We start from the raw sequence: 22753 nt of genomic DNA on the forward strand, positions 1-22753 counted from the left end.
CATGACATTAAAAGATGCTTATTCCTTGGAAGGAAAGTTATGACCAACCTAGACAGCATGGTAAAAATCAGAGACATTACTTTGTCAACAAAGGTCTGTCTAGTCAAGGCTATGGTTTTTCCAGTGGTCATGTGATAGTTGGACTATAAGGAAAGCTAAGCACTGAAGAATTGATGCTTTTGAACTGTGGTGTTGGAGAAGACTCTTGAGAGTCCCTTGGCCTGCAAGGAGGTCCAACCAGTCCATCCTAAAGGAGATCAGTCCTGGGTGTTCATTGGAAGGAATGATGTTGAAGCTGAAGCTCCAATACTTTGGCCACCTGATCAAAGAGCTGACTCATTTGAAAAGATCCTGATGCTGGGAAAGATTGAGGCAGGAGGAGAAGGGGACAACAGAGGATGAGATGCCATCCATCTCTGGCATCACTGACTCAATGGACATGAGTTTGGGTAAGTTCTGGGAGTTGGTGATGGATAGGGAGGCCTGGCATGCTGCAGTTCATGGGGTCTCAAAGAGACACGACTGAGCGACTGAACTGAACTGAAGCCATTAAAATGTAATTGTTGTTGTTGTCAGTTGCTAAGTTGTGTCCTACTCTTTGTGACCCCATGGAGTGTAGTGTGCCAGGCTCCTCTGTCCTCCACTATTTCCCATAGTTTGCTCAAATTCATGTCTGTTGAGTCAGTGATGCTATCTAACCAGCTCATCCTCTGCCACCCCCTTCTTCTTTTGCCTTCAATCTTTCCCAGCATCAGAGTCTTTTCCAATGAGTCAGCTCTTCACATTAGGTGACCAAAGTATTGGAGCTTCAGCTTCAACATCAGTCCTTCCAGTGAATACTCAGGGTTTAGGACTGACTGGTTTGATCTCCTTGCAGTCCAAGGGACTTTCTTATGTCTTCTCCAGCACAACAATTTGAAAGCAACAATTTTTTGGCACTCAGCCTCTTTGTGGTCCAGCTCTCACATCCATACATGACTACTGGAAAAACCATAGCTTTGACTATACATACTTTTGTCAGCAAAGTGATGTCTCTGCTTTTTAATATGCTGTCTAGGTTTGTCATAGCTTTCTTTCCAGGGAGAAAATGTCTTTTAATTTGATGGCTGCAGTCACTATCTGCAATGATTTTGGAGCCCAAGAAAATAAAATCTGCCACTGCTTCCATTTTTTCACCTTCTATTTGCCATGAAGTAATGGGACCAAATGTCATGATCTTAGTTTTATGAATGTTGAGTCATTTCTACACAATTAAAGGCTCCATAAATAATGTCAAAAGACAAGTCACAAACTCTAAAAGACTTTTGCCACTCATACAGCCCAAAATCATAATATCAAGAATATTAAAGAGAACTTGTTTAGCTCTACAAAAAATGCAAGTAACACAATGGAAAAATGAGCAAGGACACAGTGAGGCAATTTATAGAAGAGAGAACCTAAATGGCTGAAAAATGTGAAAATATTTTGGTTCATCAGTAATTGGCTTCCCTGGTAGCTCAGCTGGTAAAGAATCTACCTGCAGTGCAGGAGACCCTGGTTCAATTCCTGAGTTGGGAAGATCCGCTGGAGAAGGCATAGGCTGCCCACTCCAGTGTTCTTGGGCTTCCCTGATGACTCAGCTGGTAAAGAACCTGCCTGCAGTGTGGGAGACCCGGTTTGATCCCTGGTTTGGGAAAATCTCCTGGAGAAGGGAATAGCTACCCACTCCAGTATTCTGGCCTGGAGAATTCCATAGACTGTATAGTCCATGGGGTTGCAAAGAGCTAGACACAACTGAATGACTTTCACTTTCATCAGTAATGAGAAAAATACAAATGAAAACATATTTTGCACCCTATCAAGTAATACTTTAATGCTTTAAAAGTCTGATAATACTTGGTGTTAGAGATGATGTAAAGAAATGGAATCTCTAACACATGACTGGTAATGCACATTGGAGCAACTTTGGAGGCCAATATGGCAATAGCTGATAAAGGTAAAAATCTATACATGGTATGTACCAACCAGCAATTCCACTTATAGAAATACACCATAGAGAACATTGTTTTGGTACAAGGAGTTGTGTACATATATGCTCACAGTAGCATTCTTTGTTATTGCCAAAGGAATATGGGGAAGAAAAAGATTTAAAGAAGTGGATAAATTGTAGAATAGCTCCTCATCTATTATAATGAACAGATAAACTGGATCTAAAAGCTTCCCTATGAATAGTTCTCAAAAACAATGTTGAGTGAAAAAAGACAAATTTCAGGCACTTTCTGATGGTGTTTGCCTCTGGAGATGGACGCGGGGAAGTAGGATGACACAAAAGAACATTGTCTCTAGTTTTTAATGTCTTTAAAAATCGGAAGCAAATAAAATACACGGTTAATATGCGTTATTTCTGAATAGTGTGCACCAATGTCTTTGTTACATTGCTCTCCATGCTTTCTGTGAGCCTGAAACTTTTCAGAATAAAATAACTAATAACTTTTAATGTGGAGAAATAGAGTAAGAAGCTGCTTTGTAAAGACTAAATACACAGATGTGTAAATTTTCCTTTGGTGAGAAAATTGACCAAATAAGTTTGTCTGTGTGTCTGTGTGTTTGTGAGAGTGTGTGTGTGTGAGAGAGATGCTCTAAGCAGTGCAAGCAGCCAGGTTGTGAGGAGAGACCTCATAATGACAACTTCAGTGACACTTTCTAGTCAGAGATCAGAGCTCCCTGGACAGTGTCACACCCCCGGGTGGACACTTGTCTATTTGCCCAGGACAATTTGTGCTGCTATTGACTCAGGGCACTTCCTGTTGTTCTTCCAGAGAAGGCAGCCAAGCAACAAATCCAGAACAAAAACTATCACCCATTCCTGGCTGTCTCAGTATTTTTCATAGACCCCAATTTCATCTATTTGCTTATTGACTTAAGTCTGATATGGGACGTAATGCCATCGGTTTGACCAGATGTAGTTTTTTAGATTATTTTAGCCATCATGATTACAACTGGGAATAAGAGTGATCTCCAGCCCATTTACTTTTGAGGCTAATCCTGACACCAGGTTTTCTGAAGGATAACAACTGGAAAATGTTACCACCACTTATTTAACAGAGGATCAGCTGCTGATTTTCTGGGCTTTATATTCTGAGTTGCCATTCAGATAGCTATACAGAAACGACAACTTCTTGACAAAAGGGCTTAGACGTTCAGCGGCCCCACAGTTAAGATCGGTTTATCGCCACGTTGTGTCCAGATTGCTGGCCTGCTCAGCACACAGGAATGCTTGATTTACATGCTACTTTTTGGAACTAATAAACACTTCTTCCTAATGCAAGGCTAGTTGGCAGAAGCCCTGACTTAGTGTTCTTGGCTTTTTGAACCTTACCACAGGAGTTAAAGTAGTGAATTCTGTTCCAAACAATCACCACAAATTTATAAATATTATGTGTCAGTAAATGTGACATTAAAATAGAATTTCTATTTGATCGTATTGGTGACTGTTATTTGCACAGCAGTCTGCCTACAATGCAGGAGACCTGGTTCGATCCCTGGGTCGGGAAGATCCCCTGGAGAAGGAAATGGCAACCCACTCCAGTACTCTTGCCTGTAAAATCCCATGGACGGAGGAGCCTGGTAGGCTACAGTCCATGGGGTTGCAGAGTCGGACACGACTGAGCGACTTTCACTTTTCACTTTCTTTCTGAAATAAGGAGAACGCACTTACTCCTGAAGGAGGGGACAAGATAAAATTTATAATCTTTTCCCTTCATTCTCATAATCCAAATTTTTCTAACCATCACTGACAGTGTAAACTTCTTGGTGACAGGAACTTGGTGCTACTTATTTAGTCCAGTGCCTGGCACCTAGCTGATATCTGTAGAGAATAGTGTAGATATCAGATGACCACATGGATCATGTTTGCCTTATCTAACCAGGACACAAGAAGCATATTCTACCCTCTGGTCTTAAAAGATGGAATAAGAAAACAATAACAAACAAGAACTAAAAATACTAGGATTCAAATAATTTTCAATCAAGAGAACAAATGAGGAATCACAAATACAACAGTTGTGATTCCAGAAGGAAAAAAAAAAAAAAACATTTCACACTAAAATCTGTTATGATAAATTGCTAAGTAATTCATCTATATCTAAAGGACAATTCTTTATATTGAAGAACAAGGACCAGAATATTCATTTTTCTGTGTATACCTACACATACTTACAAACAGGAAACTTTCACTTTCATTTAAACCCTAAAACTTCTAGTTTTTAGAGTAGAAAACTAAGATCATGGCATCCATCCCATCAGTTCAGTTCAGTTCAGTCACTCAGTCGTGTCCGAATCTTTGTGATCCCATGAATCGCAGCACGCCAGGCCTCCCTGTCCGTCACCAACTCCGGAGTTCACTCAAACTCATGTCCATCGAGTCGGTGATGCCATCCAGCCATCGTATCCTCTGTCGCCCCCTTCTCCTCCTACCCCCAATCCTTCCCAGCATCAGGGTCTTTTCCAATGAGTAAACTCTTTGCATGAGGTGTCCAAAGTATTGGAGTTTCAGCTTTAGTATCAGTCCTTCCAATGAACACCCAGGACTGATCTCCTTTAGAATGGACTGGTTGGATCTCCTTGCAGTCCAAGGGACTCTGGTACGTATACACAATGGAGTATTACTCAGCCATTAAAAAGAACACATTTGAATCAGTTCTAATGAGGTGGATGAAACTGGAGCCTATTATACAGAGTGAAGTAAGCCAGAAAGAAAAACACCAATACAGTATACTAATGCATATATATGGAATTTAGAAAGATGGTAACAATAACCCTGTATACGAGACAGCAAAAGAGACACTGATGTATAGAACAGAAGAAGTGGCAAGAATATACAGAAGAACTATACCAAAAAGATCTTCATGACCCAGATAATTATGATGGTGTGATCACTCACCTAGAGCCAGACATCCTGGAATGTGAAGTCAAGTGGACCTTAGGAAGCATCACTATGAACAAAGCTAGTGGAGGTGATGGAATTCCAGTTGAACTATTTCAAATCCTGAAAGATGATGCTGTGAAAGTGCTGCACTCAATATGCCAGCAAATTTGGAAAACTCAGCAGTGGCCACAGGACTGGAAAAGGTCAGTTTTCATTCCAATCCCAAAGGAAGGCAATTTCAAATAATGTTCAAACTGCCACACAATTGCACTCATCTCACACACTAGTAAAGTAATGCTCAAAACTCTCCAAGCCAGGCTTCAGCAATATGTGAAGCATGAACTTTCAGATGTCCAAGCTGGTTTTAGAAAAGGCAGAGGAACCAGAGATCAAATTGCCGACATTCGCTGGATCATCAAAAAAGCAAGAGAGTTCCATAAAAGCATCTATTTCTGCTTTATTGACTATGCCAAAGCCTTTGACTGTGTGGATCACAAGAAACTGTGGAAATTCTGAAAGAGATGGGAACACCAGACCACCTGAGCTGCCTTTTGAGAAACCTGTATGCAGGTCAGGAAGCAACAGTTAGAACTGGACATGGAACAACAGACTGGTTCCAAATAGGAAAAGGAGTACATCAAGGCTATATATTGTCACTCTGCTTATTTAACTTCTATGCAGAGTACATCATGTGAAATGCTGGCCTGGATGAAGCACAAGCTGGAATCATGATGGCCAGGAGAAATATCAATGACCTCAGATATGCAGATGACACCACCCTTATGGGAGAAAGTGAAGAAGAACTAAAGAGCCTCTTGATGAAAGTGAAAGAGGAGAGTGAAAAAGTTGGCTTAAGACTCATCAGTCAGAAAACTAAGATCATGGCATCTGGCCCCATCACTTCATGGGAAATAGATGGGGAAACAGTGGAAACAGTGACAGACTTTATTTTTGGGCGCTCCAAAATCACTGCAGATGGTGACTACAGGCATGAAACTAAAAGACACTTGCTCCTTGGAAAGAAAGTTATGACCAACCTAGATAGCATATTCAAAAGTAGAGACATTACTTTGCTAACAAAGGTCCATCTAGTCAAAGCTATGGACTGTTTTTCAGTGTCATGTATGGATGTGAGAGTTGTACTATAAAGAAAGCTGAGCACTGAAGAATTGATGGTTTTGAACTGTGGAATTGGAGAAGACTCTTGAGAGTCTCTTGGACTGCAAGGAAATCTAACCAGTCAATCCTAAAGGAAATTAGTCCTGAATATTCATTTGAAGGACTGATGATGAAGCTTAAACTCCAATACTTTGGCCACCTGATGTGAAGAACAGACTCATTTGAAAAGACCCTGATGCTAGGGAAGATTGAAGGCGGGAGAAGGGGACAACAGAGGATGAGATGGTTGGATGGCGTTACCGACTCAATGGACATGAGTTTGGGTAAACTCTGAGAGTTGGTGATGGACAGGGAAGCCTGGCGTGCTGTGGTTCATGGGGTCGCAAAGAGTTGGACACGACTGAGTGACTGAACTGAAATGAACTGAAATAACGGTGTGTAATGAAAAACCATGAAACCACAGTGGCATTCATCAGTAACACCTATTCTTGCTCATGAGTCTGGATTGTGGTTGTTGGTGGTTAGTTGCTAACTTATACTGGGTTGGCTGAGCAATTGTGTGAATCTTAGCTGGGCTAGGGGGTGCACACTTATCTATCTGTGATCAGCACCTAGGTAGGCTGGGGACTGGCTGGCTAGGATGGCCTCAGCTGGGATGACTTGGTTCTGGGCTACGTGGTGTCTCATCTTCTAGTAGATTGGCCAAGGGCTGCTCTTAGGACAGGGATAAGGCTCCAAGAGAAGAAACAGAAATATGCAAATACTTTTACAAGACCAATTGTTTGCTATTGTTCCATTGGCCAAAGCAAAGCACATGGCCAAGGTCAGATGTGGTTAGAGGGGCACACTCAAAAGGGCTATAGAGAGGTGTGAAACGCCGTCTACAACACCCCAGATATGTGGAATTTGTAAAATAAAATTTAAAATTTAAGAAGTCAGTAAACAAAGGCATGAACAGTGCAGTGGGTGCCTGTTTGAGATATCTGCCCTGCTCCTCATCTCTGAGAACTGCCCAGCCCCCGATCACATTCTCTTTCTGGAATTTGGAAATGAAGCCAAGAAGGTTGAATCAGAATCTGTATGGGACTTGTAGGCTTGGGCGCTCTGGGGAGGCTGTGTTTTGCCACATGAACTAGGAGCAGGAAAATAAAAAAAGCAGCCATTCCCTCAGCCAGGAGACAATGAATTCAATGAAGTAAAAACTGTATTAATGTCCTACTGATGCTGTAACAAATCACCATAAGCTTAGTGGTTTAAACAAGCATATTTATTATTTTACTATTTTGGAGATCAGAAGTCTGAACCTAGTTGGCAGGACTGTATTCCTTCTGGAAGCTCTGGGAGAAATTCCATTTACTTGCCTTTTCCATCTTCTCCTGGAGACTGCCTGCATTCCTTGACGTATGTTTGTATCACTATAACCTATGCTTCCGTTGTCACATCTTCATCTCTCACTCTGACCCCCAGCTTCCCTCTTCTAAGGACTCTTGTGATTAAACTGTGTTCACCTGGAGAACCCAGAACAATCTCCCTGTCTCAAGATCTTTAACTTAATCATATCAGCACAGTTCCTTTTGTCACATAAACTGGCATTTGTATTCCTAATTCCATCTTTAGGGGTCATTATTCTGCCTATCACAAATACTCATGGAGAAACAAAGATGAAAGAAAAAGAAAAATAAAAGATTCCAACCTCTGGACCAAGTCAAGGTGTTCCAGTATCCCTGCCTCCCATGTCGTGACACATTTTTTACATTCTTATAAGATAGCTGCCTGGAAGCTCTGTTGCGAAGAATCCTGAAAGTTTATTGAAATGCATAATTAACAATATCTAACATGGTTATCACACGAGAGAGTTGTATTTGTTTATTTGAGATACATGTGTGTTTGTGTGTGTGTGAAAGTGAAAAGTAAAAATGTTAGTCACTCATTTGTGGCTGGCTCTTTGTGACCCCATGGGCTGTAGCCCTCCAGGTTCCTCTGTCCATGGAATTCTTCAGGCAAGAATACTGTAATTCTCCAGGCAAGGATACTGGAGTGGGTTGCCATTCCCTTCTTCAGGGTATCTTCAAAACCCAGGAATCAAACTCAGGTCTCTTGCCTTTCAGGCAGATTCTTTACTGTCTGAGCTGCCAGGGAGGCCATATATATATAAACAGTTTCTTATATATAAAAAATTCTTTACAATCAGCCTTGCCAATTCTATAATTTTTAATATAGAACAACAATGATGTGTGTGTGTGTGTGTGTGTGTGTGTGTATACACTCAGTGGTATGACTGAGTGTAAAGAATTTTTTTTTCTTATCAAAATAGGGCTTACACTATGAAAATTTAAATCCTTGTTAATGGTATCACAACCTGAATTAAGGGATATCCCTTTCATGTCTGCTTGTAACATATGACATGTAACTTGGGGGCTATGGGTAGGCTGCATTTTACCATAGACAAGATACCTAGCATTTAGAAGTTAAAAAAAAAAAAAAATCAGTGTTTTTTTCTACCCAGTACTTTTCCCTTCGAACAAAACAGTAACTTTTCAGGGACGGATCACAAACCCACGTCAAACATCCATCCTGTTCTAAGAAGCGTGGTCACAGCCAGGAGGCAATCTGGGTCACTACACAAAACACTTTTCGTTGTCAGACCACTTTCTCGTAGGAGAAAGGCGTTGGTTTCAAGAACTCCAAGTTTTATTTCTGTCAGTTTTGTTTAGTACCATGTGCCAGGAGCTCACTTACGCCTGGATCTTTGGCCTGACTTTTATAGGAAATTTTCCCTGAGTGACACATAATAACTTCACTAATCGCTTGCTCCAGTGTTCTCGGTGACTTCCCAGAGCTGAAATTACCCTGTCGCATTCACACCAGGCAGGAAGTAAGATAATATGAACCTGTCCTGCCCCAGAATTTATGAGGAATAGAAAGGTGGTCTAGGGGCGGGTATTGTTCAATTTTTTTTAATGGCATCAAGAATTGACACTGTCTCTCAGAGTCAGTGAGAACACTCAGAAGAAGAGGAAACTGACCAAGTATCTTCACTAAACAGGCTCTTTTCTGTTAACAGCCTATATAAAGTTCTTTTTCCTGAAGAATTCTTTCCTCTCTAAAGATTCAAGAAGGCAGATGTAATTCAATCCCCCACTGTAGCTTTTAAGCCCTGCAGAATGAGTGTTTACAAAGCAGCATCTTTTACTAGATATTGTAAAAAGAGATGTCTGAGCATCTGTTTTGCCAAGAAATTAAAACGGAGTCTTTGCCAAGGAGCATAAATATACTTGGCAGAAACCAAAGGCTCAGTAGCAAAGATAAAAGTAATTGTTCCCTTCAGCCAATTGCTCACACTTATTGCAAAACATTTATCTTCCCCCACGGTGAGTTTTCTCCCGTCATGCAGTCGGCTCTGGGAATTCTCATCCTCTGGGTCTTGGAAGGTCTGTGAGGGAGACAGTGATGTTCTGAGCCATGGAATTACATCTCTCTCACTCCAGGAGCATACAGGCTCACAGAGGTTCAGTGAGTGACCTGAGACATTTCACCTCTCAACAACCTGATATTTTTTCCCCCCTAGAAATGACCAGTTTTTAAGAAAAACATTTATCTTTTAACTATGTCATTCTTTTTACTGCTTTAAAATCAGATTTGATTTTCTTCAGCTCTCTGGGCTTTGTATAAATGTCAGTAAGCAGAAAAGATTGTCAACACTTGGACAGATGATCAATTATCAGGAGATTTCTCAGCTTTACATTCAATGAAGTGACTCAACCACTGCTTATGTAAACACTGTGCTTTTAAAATTTTTTTCCTCAACGCGTTTATATGTCCTTAAAGATTGTCGCCCTGGGAGTAAAACAACCACAATGGTTTGATTCTGAGCAAAACCTCTTTGTTCTTCGTTTTCCTATGCGTAAGCCCAAAACATCAGAAAACTAAAATTTACATACATTCACAATTAAAATTAGTTCTTTTAAACTAGTTAGAACATATTATCATGATTTAAAGGTCAAAAACTGTCTAACATTTCAACAAAAACTTGAGTCATCACCAGTAACTAAAATTAGATAATATTTCTTGGCAATTAATTCAGTTTATATACTTGACTACACTACCACTGTATTTCTTTTTAAAAGAGCCTCAAACGTTTAAAGCTCACTGGATCACTGGTTTGTTTAGAACCACAGTCATTTATTTGTGTGCTTACCTCACTTTTCTTCTGACTGTGAGTTCCAAGGGGAGGTACCTCAAAGCGTTGCGCGGGGAAACCAAACACCATTTCTGCCCTCCCAGAGCTGAGACGTGCTGGGTATGGTATCCCCACCCCAAAGTGCTGTCCTCACCCTCTAATGGCCAGATTCTTCTCTCTCTTCTCCACTCACTGCTACCCTTGCTAAAAATATCAGCATTTCTTTTTATTCATTATTCAGCTTTTGTCCAAAGCTCCTAGAGCAATCACCGCAGATCCTTTTTGAAAAGGAGTAATGTACATGATGGGCTTCCCAGGCAGCGCTAGTGCTGAAGAACCTGCCTGCCAATTCAGGAGACATTGGCAAGGTGCCTGGGTGGGGAAGATCCACTGGAGAAGGAAATGGCAACCCACTCCAGTATTCTGGCTTGGAGAATCCCATGGACAGAGGAACCTGGAGGGGTATAGTTCATGGGATCGCAACGAGTTGGACTACTGAAGGGGCTTAGCACACACACACATAACGTACATGATAAATCACTCCTTTAACTCATAACATGACCAAACGACTAACACTTTCACTTTTCACTTAACTCAAAACAATATACAGTAGGTTATGACTTGGGATGCTTAGGGCTGGGAGGTGGAGTACAAAGAGGAAAGAAGGTCTCTTCCAAGAGAACGATTAAGCTAGGCTATTTGGTATGATTGTGATACTGTAGTTTACTTTAAATAAAAACTGCAGATTTTAGGTTATCAATTAGTTTTAAAAGTCAAACATCCTAGAAAACATTTTTAGTACCTTAGTAATACTATTACTGATATCTTTCACCCTCAATACTACAAATAAAATGCTATGATGCAACATGGTTCTGCCCATTTTATTGTCTGACAAGTAGTTATACAAACACAGGATTTCTTTTAATCAGTCAAGCAAATCAGGTTTATTCCAGGGAAAAGAAAAAGTAAAATAGAAACTAGTTGAAATCTATGACTAAGATTTTTCAGATGAAAAATCACTGAAGAGTAACTACCTTCCACCTTTCTTTAGCAAACTTAATACACCAAAACTTGGGTTTATACAGACAATAACCTAGAAAATATTTCTTCTTTGATAACATGAAGGAAAGTTTATTTACATATTCTATTTTTCTAGTTCTAGTAAGCAGCTTTATGAATACAATTTTGGTATTATATATGTTGTGAATGGAAACAGCCTCCCTTATGAGTAAACACACATCTTCCAAGATTTTAGCAGAAAATAAAAGTTCCAAGGAAGTCATTTAGGTTTCCTGTATGTTAATTCCCACTGAAGCTCTGACTCAAGAAGAAACACACTGGCTCCCATTCTCAATCTTTAACTCCCCTTGACCCAGTTGAAGTAGATATAGTATTGTCTTTTATACTATGAATGCATATACTCATATTGCTTTTGATTTTGCTATTGTGGCTTATCATTGACATTAAAAAAAAACTTGACTAAATTAAAGAGAACGTAGGAAATCAGGAAAATCCAGAACCCTAATATAGGCGTATTTTAAAAGTATGTGTTTCTGCTCCTAAAATAACCTCCCTCTGGCCCTAAAGGACTGTAGAACTTTTTGGACACTTTGCCCGGCTTGCATCTCCTCCAGTTCCCCACTTTTCTCAAGTCTGCCAAAAAATCATGGAAATTACATCCATAAGAACCAATCTAAAATGACTTATCTTAAACACGGATTTTGACCTTTTCCTTGTATATTTCTTTTCCTTAAATTTTCTTCACCCCCAAGTTATCCACTTAAGCCTACTTTCCCATCTGAGAGGCACAAATAATTTATAGAGACATGGTGATTAGAATAAGAAATTGGCTACTCCCTTCTAGCCTGGGTTACTGATTCTCCCACTTTTATAGACAACTCACAAAATATAAACCCAGCTCACAAAATACAAACCCAGCTGTGTGTTATCTCCCAACTGGACAACAGCCACTGATGCACACAGTAGTGTGGCTTGCTTCACATACTGGCCTTGGAAGGCATAGAATCTAGTGACTCAAGTTGCCCAGGTCTCCACAGAACCATCCTGAGTATGTGGAGGACAAAGCCCCCCACCAAATGAAACACTTGAGATTAAAGAAGCTGTAGGACTAACCATCTGAGCAGCAAAGAGGGTGGTGGTGGGGAGTCATTACGAAATATATCTTTAGACTAATAGCCCATTGAGAACTGGGATTTGACTACATGTTGTCTATGACTCAATGTGGAAGGTTACCAAATTCCATTCATGGAATTTTATTCATTTCTGAAACATAAACTAGGGAAAAGAATTCAACAGCAACAACAAAATAGCAACAAATTCTCAGTAATTAGAATAGGTTCTGTGTTTCTACTTTCTGTAGAACTACCACAGTTCAAGAGTAGTAGTTTCTTATAAACTGATTAAATCAGTATCCCAACGAGCATAGCAAAAAATGAAAATTGGTGACTTTCCATTTTTTTCAGATGGGTTCTTTACTCCCTTTAACCTCATTGCTGTCATATAAAAGTTCATTGCTCTTCCTAGGGAAAAATTTGTATTGAGAGTAAAGATGTCTTAAAGAGGCTGGTGTTTTTTACAAATTGGTGTCCTGATCTTTATAGACCTGCCACAAATGAAATCCCTTTCACAAGAACTCGGCCATAAGCATCTCAACCCACTGCCCTTAAATCCTGATGGGCAGCTCCATCCTAGGTATTCACATTATCTGACCTTCAGAATTATCTTCCATAAAGTATATATATGGATAAAAAGGAAGATTTTCAGGGACTTTCCTGGGCTTCCTTGGTGACTCAGAGGTAGAGAATCTGCCTGCAATGCAGGAAGCACCAGAGACACGGGTTCGATTCCAGAGTCGGGAAGATCCCCTGGAGGAGGAAATGGCAACTCACTCCAGTATTCTTGCCAGGAAAATCCCATGGATAGAGGAGCTTGGTGGGCTACAGTCCATGGGGTGGAAAAAAGAGTCATATAACTGAGCAACTGAAGACACACACACACACATCCTGGCAGACCGGTCCATACTTCCACTGAAGGGGGCATAACCAAAATGAAAAAAAAAAAAAAAGCAAGACTTTCAGTGCTTAACTGTGGCATTTCTGAATGAGACTTTTCTTTTTTCCAATGACTTGTCACATTAATGTCTTAAGCGATCTTCCATGAGGAAATTTTCTACCCAGTTAGTTAATCAAGCGTCTCTTACCAGCCGTGGAATGGAGCCTGAAATTGATACTTGTCATCTCAGAATGAACCTTCAATACATTTAAACTAAATTATGATGCTACCATAACTTCTCTTGGCTCTAAGAATTATTCTACTCAGTGATGAAATGAGAGAGAGAAGCATGCTCTGAGCAAAAGCACAAGAGAAATTGAATTCAATTGCAAAAGCTTTAATTAAGCTTATTTATCAAGAAAGGAGGTATGAAACCCCTGGGCTCCAGCGTGGCTTTTATCTCCCAGGAGCCCACTTTCTCATTTGGCTTGTTCCTTAGCTTGCACAATTCCTTAAAGAAAACAACTCTCATTTCTTCTGATCTCTATCATAAGCCAGATACTAATTAATGGCAAAAAATTAAATTCTTGGGGGTAATCATCCAGGGAATTCTTTGGAGTTTGTTTGTTTATTTTTGCTTTGATTCCTTTTTGAAAGTTTGTTAAATATGCCAGGAAGCACTGTGCTCTGATGCTCAGGATACAGTTCCTTTTATTTTCACCAGGGGCATTTTTGCACGCACAGGACAGTGCCCCTCACCAGGTGACAAAGCAGCCTGGCTGTTTACTGTAGGAATGAAGTACCTCTTCAGTCAGTTTTCAAAATGTATACTGCTTCTGGGCCGCTTTGGGTGCCGTTTCCTCAGGACAAGCCTCTACTCTTATTAGGTCAATAAAGACTCACAGCCCTGGAGTCTTTCCCCACCAAATACAGGACCTTGAGTGTGTCCATAGGCCTAGAAGAACAACGTGAAACACCCAGACCCTCCAGTCTATCCCTGCCTCAGTGCGGACATGCTCAGGCACAGATGGGCTTGATGAAGCAGCCTTCTGCCAGGAGAGCTGTTTTACCAGTTGCATTTTTTGGAGCACCTGAACCTTGACTTTCATCATTAAGACTTCTGAGAACTGATATTCTAACAAAATACCTGATATTTATGATGTACTCATTATATGCCAGGCATTTAGGTAGTCTTGGCTTATTTCATCTTCACCACATTCCTAAGGAGTAGGTGCCTAATCTTATAGATGAGGAAACAAAAGATCAGAGAAGTTCAGAAAGTTGCTCAAGATCATCCAGCTGAGCCACTGAACCTAGTCTCTCCAGTAGAGACTCCAGTAGAGACTAGGGTCTAATGCAAGCAGTGTGAGTCCAGAGACTGTACCATCTTTTGGGAAGTAGTTTTCTTGAAGTAAAAGACTTAAAAAAAAATTTAAATTACTAAACAAACATACAATTAAGTAATAACAACAATGCCTACAATTTAATGCAGGGCTTTATATGAAAATTATAGAAGAGTTAGTTGAGAATGACTGGGTTAGTTTAAAATACTGCATAAACCGCATAAAAACATACAATGAGGTTCATATATAAATTTTCTCCTCTTAAAGGGGTTAATGAAAACCTTTCACCAGGTAAGGTTAAGAGAATCACCTTTTATCTGGACCAGTGGAAATGTTCTCCTCATTGTTCACTCTCCCAGTCTATTTATCTCACAGTGTCCTTGCCCTTAGGTGATCGGGAATTGTTCAAAGTTTAAGCACGACATCATTATCAATAGATTACCGAGGTTTGCACACTGCCTCCTGTAGACTTGTTTTTAAAGAATTTTTTGATGTGAACCATTTTTTAAGTCTTTATTGAATTTGTTACAATATTGCTTCTGTTTTATGTGTTGGTTTTTTTGGCCGCAAAGTATATGGGATCTTAGCTCTCCAATCAGGGATCAAACCCACGCCTCTGGCATTGGAAGGCAAGTCTTAACCACTGGACCACAGGGAAGTCCTCTTTCTTTCACACCAGTGAATAGTTTCTCTCTGTCATTCTCATCTCGTCCCCTCCCCCATTTGCACAATCCTGTAACATTTTCTTTATATCTGTTCCAAGAACTCTATATCATATATTTCTTTTTGTGCTGTGTTCGACCCTCTGTGGCAATATAAAAATTATTTTATTTTCCTTCTTCAGGCATAAAGTGTGGTTTCCTGACAGAGATCTCCAGCCAACACTGTTGGTGCCCCATCCTATCCTCTCAGCATTCACCTCCCTGATGGCTTGGAATGCCGGTGTTTCTCCACCTGGACAGGGAGCGTGGTTGCAGGCTGAGCCGTAAGTGTTAGAGTTAGTGACCCTGAGAGTAACACCCGATCCATTTCATAGATGGGAAATTGAAAGATAAAACTTCCTCGCTCCTGACTAGTATAACCCTGAGGCATATTCTCCATCATCTCCCAGGGCTCCGCAGGTGCCATGCAAACCCATGTAATACCATCAAACATACTCCTAGGCAGAGCAGTCCTGGTAGCTTCTGTTCAGTCATTTCACAGAAGACTCAGTGGGGACTAGAGAAGCTGGCCTAGGTGAGATGGTGCCAGTGTATTAAAGCATCAGATGATACAGATGATAAATGTTGATTCTGTACAGTACTGGCAAGCATGTGACAAAGCTCATTCTCACGTAACCTTTGTTGGAGTGATAAATAGTATGATTCTTGGAAGGCAATTTGGCAAAACTCTGCATATACTTTGGCCCAGAAATTTCCCTTTTAGGAATTGATTCTGCAGTGATACTTGCCCATGCATGTCTAGAAACTTTCATCATAGTGTATTTATAGTAGCAAAAACAATGTTCATCAAAAGAAACACAAATATATTGTGGTGCATTCGTATAAGGGAATGCTTCACAGCCTTAAAAAATGAGATGCATCTATGTAGATTGAGGTAGAATTTCTCCAAGATACACAGTTAAGAAAATGAAAAGGCCCAAGAGGAAGGGGGTATATGAATACTTATGGCCAATTCATGTTGTTTCACAGCAGAAAACAACACAACTTTGTAAAGTAATTATCCTCTAATGAAAAATAAATAAAAATAAATTTTTTTAATGTAAAGGCAAATTACAAAGCATTGTCTCTTTAGTTTTTAAAAATAATATATAAGTAAGCCAGATCATGGTCTTCCCTGGTGGCTTAGTGGTAACGAATCTGCCTGCCAATGCAGGAGACATGGGTTCAATCCCTGGATCAGGAAGATACTTGGAGGAGGAAATGGCAATCCACTCTATTATTCTTGCCTGGGAAATCTCATGGATAGAGGAACCTAGCAGGCTACAGTCCATGGGGTTGCAAAGAGTCGGACATGACTTAGAGACTAAACAATAGCAACAAAGCCAGATCACATAGAAAGATATTTAATATTCTGTTTTCTGGATAGGAAGATGCAACATGAAAAAAATACCAGTGTTCACTTATTTGGGCTTCCCTGGTGGTTCAGACAGTAAAGTATCTGCCTGCAATAAATGACATGCCATCTCAATAAAAAAAAATAACATCACATTTCTTTTCTGGAGCTAAATAAATGCATTTTAAACTTTGTGTTAAAAGATAAGTAAATAAATCAGCAAGAATAGCCAGGAAAGCAAAAGTCTGACAAGAATAAACAATATGGGGGAAAGGCATAGACCCTATCAAACATTAAACATATTATAGAAGCCTCTATAATTCAGTTATATGGTACTGCTACATGAAAAGACAGACCAATGGAATGATAGAAAGTACAAAACTAGAGCCAAATGATATGGAAATATAATAAATGATATAGATGGTATTTCAAATCAGGAGAGAAGACCACTTTAAAAGTCCATCTTTTCAATTAAAAAGTTTTTGACTTAGAAAATTTAGAATGAATAGCCATTTAAACAAAGGTAAAATTGGATTCATATTTCATAGCATATGCCGGAATACATTCTAAATGGATCAAGGGTCTAAATGTATGAAAATAACTCTTATTAGTATTAAAAGATAACATGAGTGAAATCTCTTAAAACCTGGGAGTGAGGAAAATGTTCCTATCTAGGACTCAATATCCAGACACAATAAGAAAAAAAAAAAGCCTTCACATGGCAAAAATCTTCATAAGCTAAGGCAAAAGACAAAGGAGAAATTGGAGGACATGTTTGCAATGTTTATCATGGAGCTTATCTCTGTAAAATATAAAGATCTATCATAGACTGAGAAAAAAAGACTGGCAACCTGGGTGGAGGAAACGAGATGTTGGTTGAAGGGTACAAACCTCCAGTTATAAAATGAATTAAGTTCTAGGGCTCTATGTACAGCATGATGACTATAGTTAACAATATATATACTTCTTGAAAGTTGCTAAGGAAGTAGATCTTAACTATTCTCACAACAACAAAATGGTAATTATGTGAGGTGATGGAGGTGTTAACTAATCTTATTACAATAGTCATTGTGCAATATGTGTGTCAAATGATCACCTGTACACTTATTAAACTTACACAATGTAAGTTTAAGGTGTACTTGTGATGCCAACTGAACAATTCATCTCAGTAAAACTGGAGGGAAAATGATAACAACCTGATAGAAAACTTGGGAGAGACATGAGTAGATAACAGTCTTATGGACTCTGTGGGAGAGGGAGAGGGTGGGAAGATTTGGGAGAATGGCATTGAAACATGTAAAATATCATGTATGAAATGAGTTGCCAGTCCAGGTTCGATGCACGATACTGGATGCTTGGGGCTAGTGCACTGGGACGACCCAGAGGGATGGTATGGGGAGGGAGGAGGGAGGAGGGTTCAGGATGGGGAACACATGTATACCTGTGGCAGAGTCATTTTGATATTTGGCAAAACTAATACAATTTTGTAAAGTTTAAAAAAAAAATCTCCAGAAAAATAAAAACAGATGCCCTTTAAACACAGGAAATTTTTTTTTTACTTCATTCACACTAAGAAAAATTAAAATACAGTGAGATATTATTTCTCTACCAACAGATTGGCAAAAATGCAAACTCCTACAATTTCTTCTGTTCACCAGGTTGTAGAGAAACTGGAATTTAATACATTGTTGGTGAGAATGAAAACTGTGCAACCACTGAAGATGGGAAAATTTAGCAATAATTAGGAAAATGATATGTATTTATCCTTGACTCGGTCATTCCATTTTTAGAAATGTATCCCAAAGGAAAAGATTATATATACACAAATTATTTATTGTGACATTATTTATAACAGCAGAAGATAGGAATCAGTTCAAACGTCCATCAGCAGGATATTGGCTAAAAAAAAAACTAAAGTGCATTCACATAGTAGAATCTATGCAGTTATAAAAAGAATTAGAGCAGCACTTGATTTATTGACATAGAATGATGCACAGGATATAGTATTAAATTACTATTTTAAAAAGCAAAGTGCAGAATAGTGTGCTAATATGCTATATTTTAGGTAAGAAAGGGGAATACATATATACATATAAGTCCTTATATTTTCACAGTATAAATACTAAAAGATTAAGTAAAAAATTAGTAAAAATCATTACACATAGGAGAGGTAGAAAATAGAATGGAATGATCAAAGATGGAACAATATTTCTCTTAAAATACCTCCTTAAAGTTTGGCCAGAAGACATGTACTTCTTTTAACCCATTCAAAAAATTAAGTCAAAATGAAAAGAGAAATCTCTATAGATCAAAAGCAAATTGGAATAAATGGAACTAATTCTATGTCATATTGATAACAGCTTTACAGAGAAAGGCAAAGCTTCAAGGAACTTCAGAATACAGTGGTTTGACCATATGTACTTGATAGGATATAGTCAATATGTTGGAAATAATATAGTCAGTGCTGCTGCTGCTAAGTCGCTTCAGTCGTGTCCGACTCTGTGCGACCCCATAGATGGCAGCCCGCCAGGCTCCCCCGTCCCTGGGATTCTCCAGGCAAGAACACTGGGGTGGGTTGCCATTTCCTTCTCCAATGCATGAAAGTGAAAAGTGAAAGTGAAGTCGCTCCGTCGTGTCGGACTCTTCGCGACCCCATGGACTGCAGCCCACCAGGCTCCTCCGTCCGTGGGATTTTCCGGGCAAGAGTACTGGAGTGGCCTTCTCCGAATACAGTTTTGCCTTCTCCGAATATAGTCAGTAACTGAAAATAATTTTCAGTATAATTTATTAGTTTGGTTAGTAATATTTAAATTATTATTACTGTTATTTTGAAACTTTTATATATTTCATGATTAAGTGATTATGTTAATATTACAGAGAAATAAAATTTTTATGTTAAAAATAGACACAAGAATAAAATCGAACAATTTAAGTAAGAATTCTGTAATCATATTTTTATTGGAAATATCAATATTAGCTCATAAATTTAAAAATATATTTTCTGCCTCTGACCACTGAAAATTCCAATAACAATGATCACTTGCAATACTGAGAATGTGGTCTCTAAATATCATCCTCATTACCAGAAAAAATAAAGCAACAAACAACACTAAAGAGGATTCTTGGAGGAATGAATAAGGTTTGCAGAGAAAAAAAGGAAGAAGAGAGAGAGGAGGGAGAACGAAGGCAGTAAGGAAGAGAGAGAGAGGGAAGGAGAAAGAGAAGGAAAGAAGAAAGAAAGGGAGAGTGAGAAAGAGAGGGGGAGGGAGGGAGGCAGAAGGGTAAGGAGGGAAGAAAGAAAATATACAACATGACCCTGGGGCATTCTGTTGTGCTAGAGAATAATGAAGTGTTTTAAAGATTAACACAGTCACTTATAAAAGATGGGGGAGCCAGCTTGAATGTGCTCTCCACAGTCAATTTGAGAATCAAAAAGAATCAAGGCTAATTGATTGAAATCATACTAAATATTTTAAAAGCCAGGCATTTATAATATATTCAAAAAAGCCCTCAAAAAACAATCTGTGTCCATTGGAAATAGCTTGTGCGTGAACTCTATTACTACAGTGGTAATGAAAGAGGAAGAATTAGCACAAATTAGCACAAAAGAATTACTGTGCCTTTCCTACAAAAGTTCTATTTCAAAGTATTTACATAACCCTAATTGATGTCAGAATGTGCTGCATTACTAAATACTTAGAGCTGCTAAGTGTGGAAAGGAATGGTAGAATGCAAAAACATCTGTTCTACAAACCCTAATGAAATAGTTGATTCAGGCTATGGCCATCAACAAATGCTAAAATTCTAGAAGAAAGGTCAATGAGAACTAGACATAGGCAGGGTGCCAAGCACTGATTGCTTACTGGTTATAAGAAGGAAAGAAAAACTTCCTATTGGAGAGACTAGGCTGACACCTTGAGCACACTGATGAATCTTGCTGACCCTAAGCAGTGGGAAAACTAGCTATGGTGACCGTCTTTAGTTGCTGCAATCTGAAGGACATGGCACCATCTGTGGAGCAGTCTTGTAAAAAAAAAATCAATTCTTGGAGACAAGGGCCAAACATCAAGAGCACGGGCTTGGGCTGGTACTACATTGGGGATTATTCCCTGCAGTGCAAAGTTCAGGATAACGGGTGCTAAACACAGCTTAGGCTCTAAATGGCTTTTTACAGGTTCGCAGAGACATCATCTGCCGTGCAGTGAATTGTCTCTCCCCAAGCTTCCCAGGTGGTGCTAGTGGTGGGGAGCCCACTTGCCAGTGTGGGAGACATAGCAGCCTGGTTTCCATCCCTGGCTATGGAGGATCCCCTGGGAGGGGCATGGCAACCCACTCCGGTGTTTTCACGTGGAGGATCCCATGGACAGGGAAGCGGGCTGCAGTCCAGGGGGTTGCAGAGAGTTAGAAAGGACTGAGGCGACTTAGCCTGCATCAAATTCATTTGTTAAAGTCCTATCTTCTAGAACCTCAGAATATGACCTTGTTTGGAAACAGTGCTGTTGAAGATGGAATTTAGTTAAGATGAGGTCATACTGGATAGAGTGGCCCCTGATCCAATATGACTGGTGTCTTTATTTTTTTTAAAAAAGGAAGGGGGTGGAGTTTGGACACAGCCACACACACAGGGAGAACATCGTGTGAAGACGAAGGCAGAGATCAGTGTGATGCAGTGTCCATAAGCCCAGGGACACCACAGATGGCCAGCAAGCCACCAGAAACTGTGTTACAGGGAAGAGCCAATTACAGCTTCATTTGGATCCCTTTCTTTAACCTTTGCTTCCTGTTGCTTTTGTTCACTGAAAGGACACTGCCCATACAAAGTGGCCTGCCTCAGGAAACCCTGCCTATCTGCCTGAATATTAAACCAAAATGGTTTTGTTCAGGCCCCTGTCCACCTGTGGGTGGCAGGATGGAAGAAATAAACACGGTCTCCTAGGATTGCCATTTTAGGAGATATTTGCAAGATTAATGGTTTCTTTACTTTGTTTCCTCCCCTCCCCTCATTTCTGTTCTATAAAAGAACCTGGCATCCAGACCCCAATAAAATGGTTATTTTGACACATTAGTCTGCCACCTTCTCAGTCAGCTGACTTTCCAAATAAAGTTATATTCCTTGCCTCAAAAAATAAATAAATAAATAAATAAATCCTGTAAAAAAGAATGAAATAATCCTGTTTGCAGCCACATGGATGGACCTGGAGATTATCATACTAAGTGAAGTAAGCCAGAGAAAGACAAATATCATATATCACTTATATGTGGAACTCAAAAAATGATATAAATGAACTTATTTACAAGAACAGAAATAGATATACAGATATAGAAAACAAATTCATAGTTAGCAAAGGATATAGTAGGGGGTGAGGAGAGGGAGATAAATTAGGAATTTGGGATTAACGCATGCACACTACTATGTATTAAACAGATAAAAAACAAGGGCCTACTGTATAGCACAGGGAACTATATTCAATGTAATGGCTTATAATGGAAAAAAATCTGAGAAAGAATGTATATATATACAATAATTGAATAATTGAATCACTTTGCTGTACATCAGAAGCTAACACAATATTCTCAATTAACTATACTTAATTTTTTTAATGGTTAAAAAAACAAGCAATCCTAAATCTCAGTAATTGTGTAAAGAATTGTTTTACAATTGTAGGAAGGCAATCAGAAAAACCGAAAACCAACTGAATGTTATAGGGATTGTTGTCAATTTTGTTATGTGCAATTAGCTTTTTGTGTGGAGCTGTATTGAGTATTCTGTATGGAAGGATTTAGGGTTGAAATGTCATGACATCTAGGATTTGTTTTAAATATTTCAGTAAAGAAAAGGATAGATTTAGAAAAACATGAAATATGGCAAAATATTGATCACTATACTCACAGAGGGGAGAAAGCAATGGCACCCCACTCCAGTACTCTTGCCTGGAGAATCCCATGGATGGAGGAGCCTGGAAGGCTGCAGTCCATGGAGTCGCTGAGGGTCGGACACGACTGAGCGACTTCACTTTCACTTTTTACTTTCATGCCTTGGAGAAGGAAATGGCAGCCCACTCTAATGTTCTTGCCTGGAGAATCCCAGGGACGGGGCAGCCTGGTGGGCTGCTGTCTATGGGGTCGCACAGAGTCGGA

Source organism: Bubalus bubalis, chromosome 11 (assembly GCF_019923935.1).
Source record: "Bubalus bubalis isolate 160015118507 breed Murrah chromosome 11, NDDB_SH_1, whole genome shotgun sequence".
Classification (NCBI taxonomy): domain Eukaryota; kingdom Metazoa; phylum Chordata; class Mammalia; order Artiodactyla; family Bovidae; genus Bubalus; species Bubalus bubalis.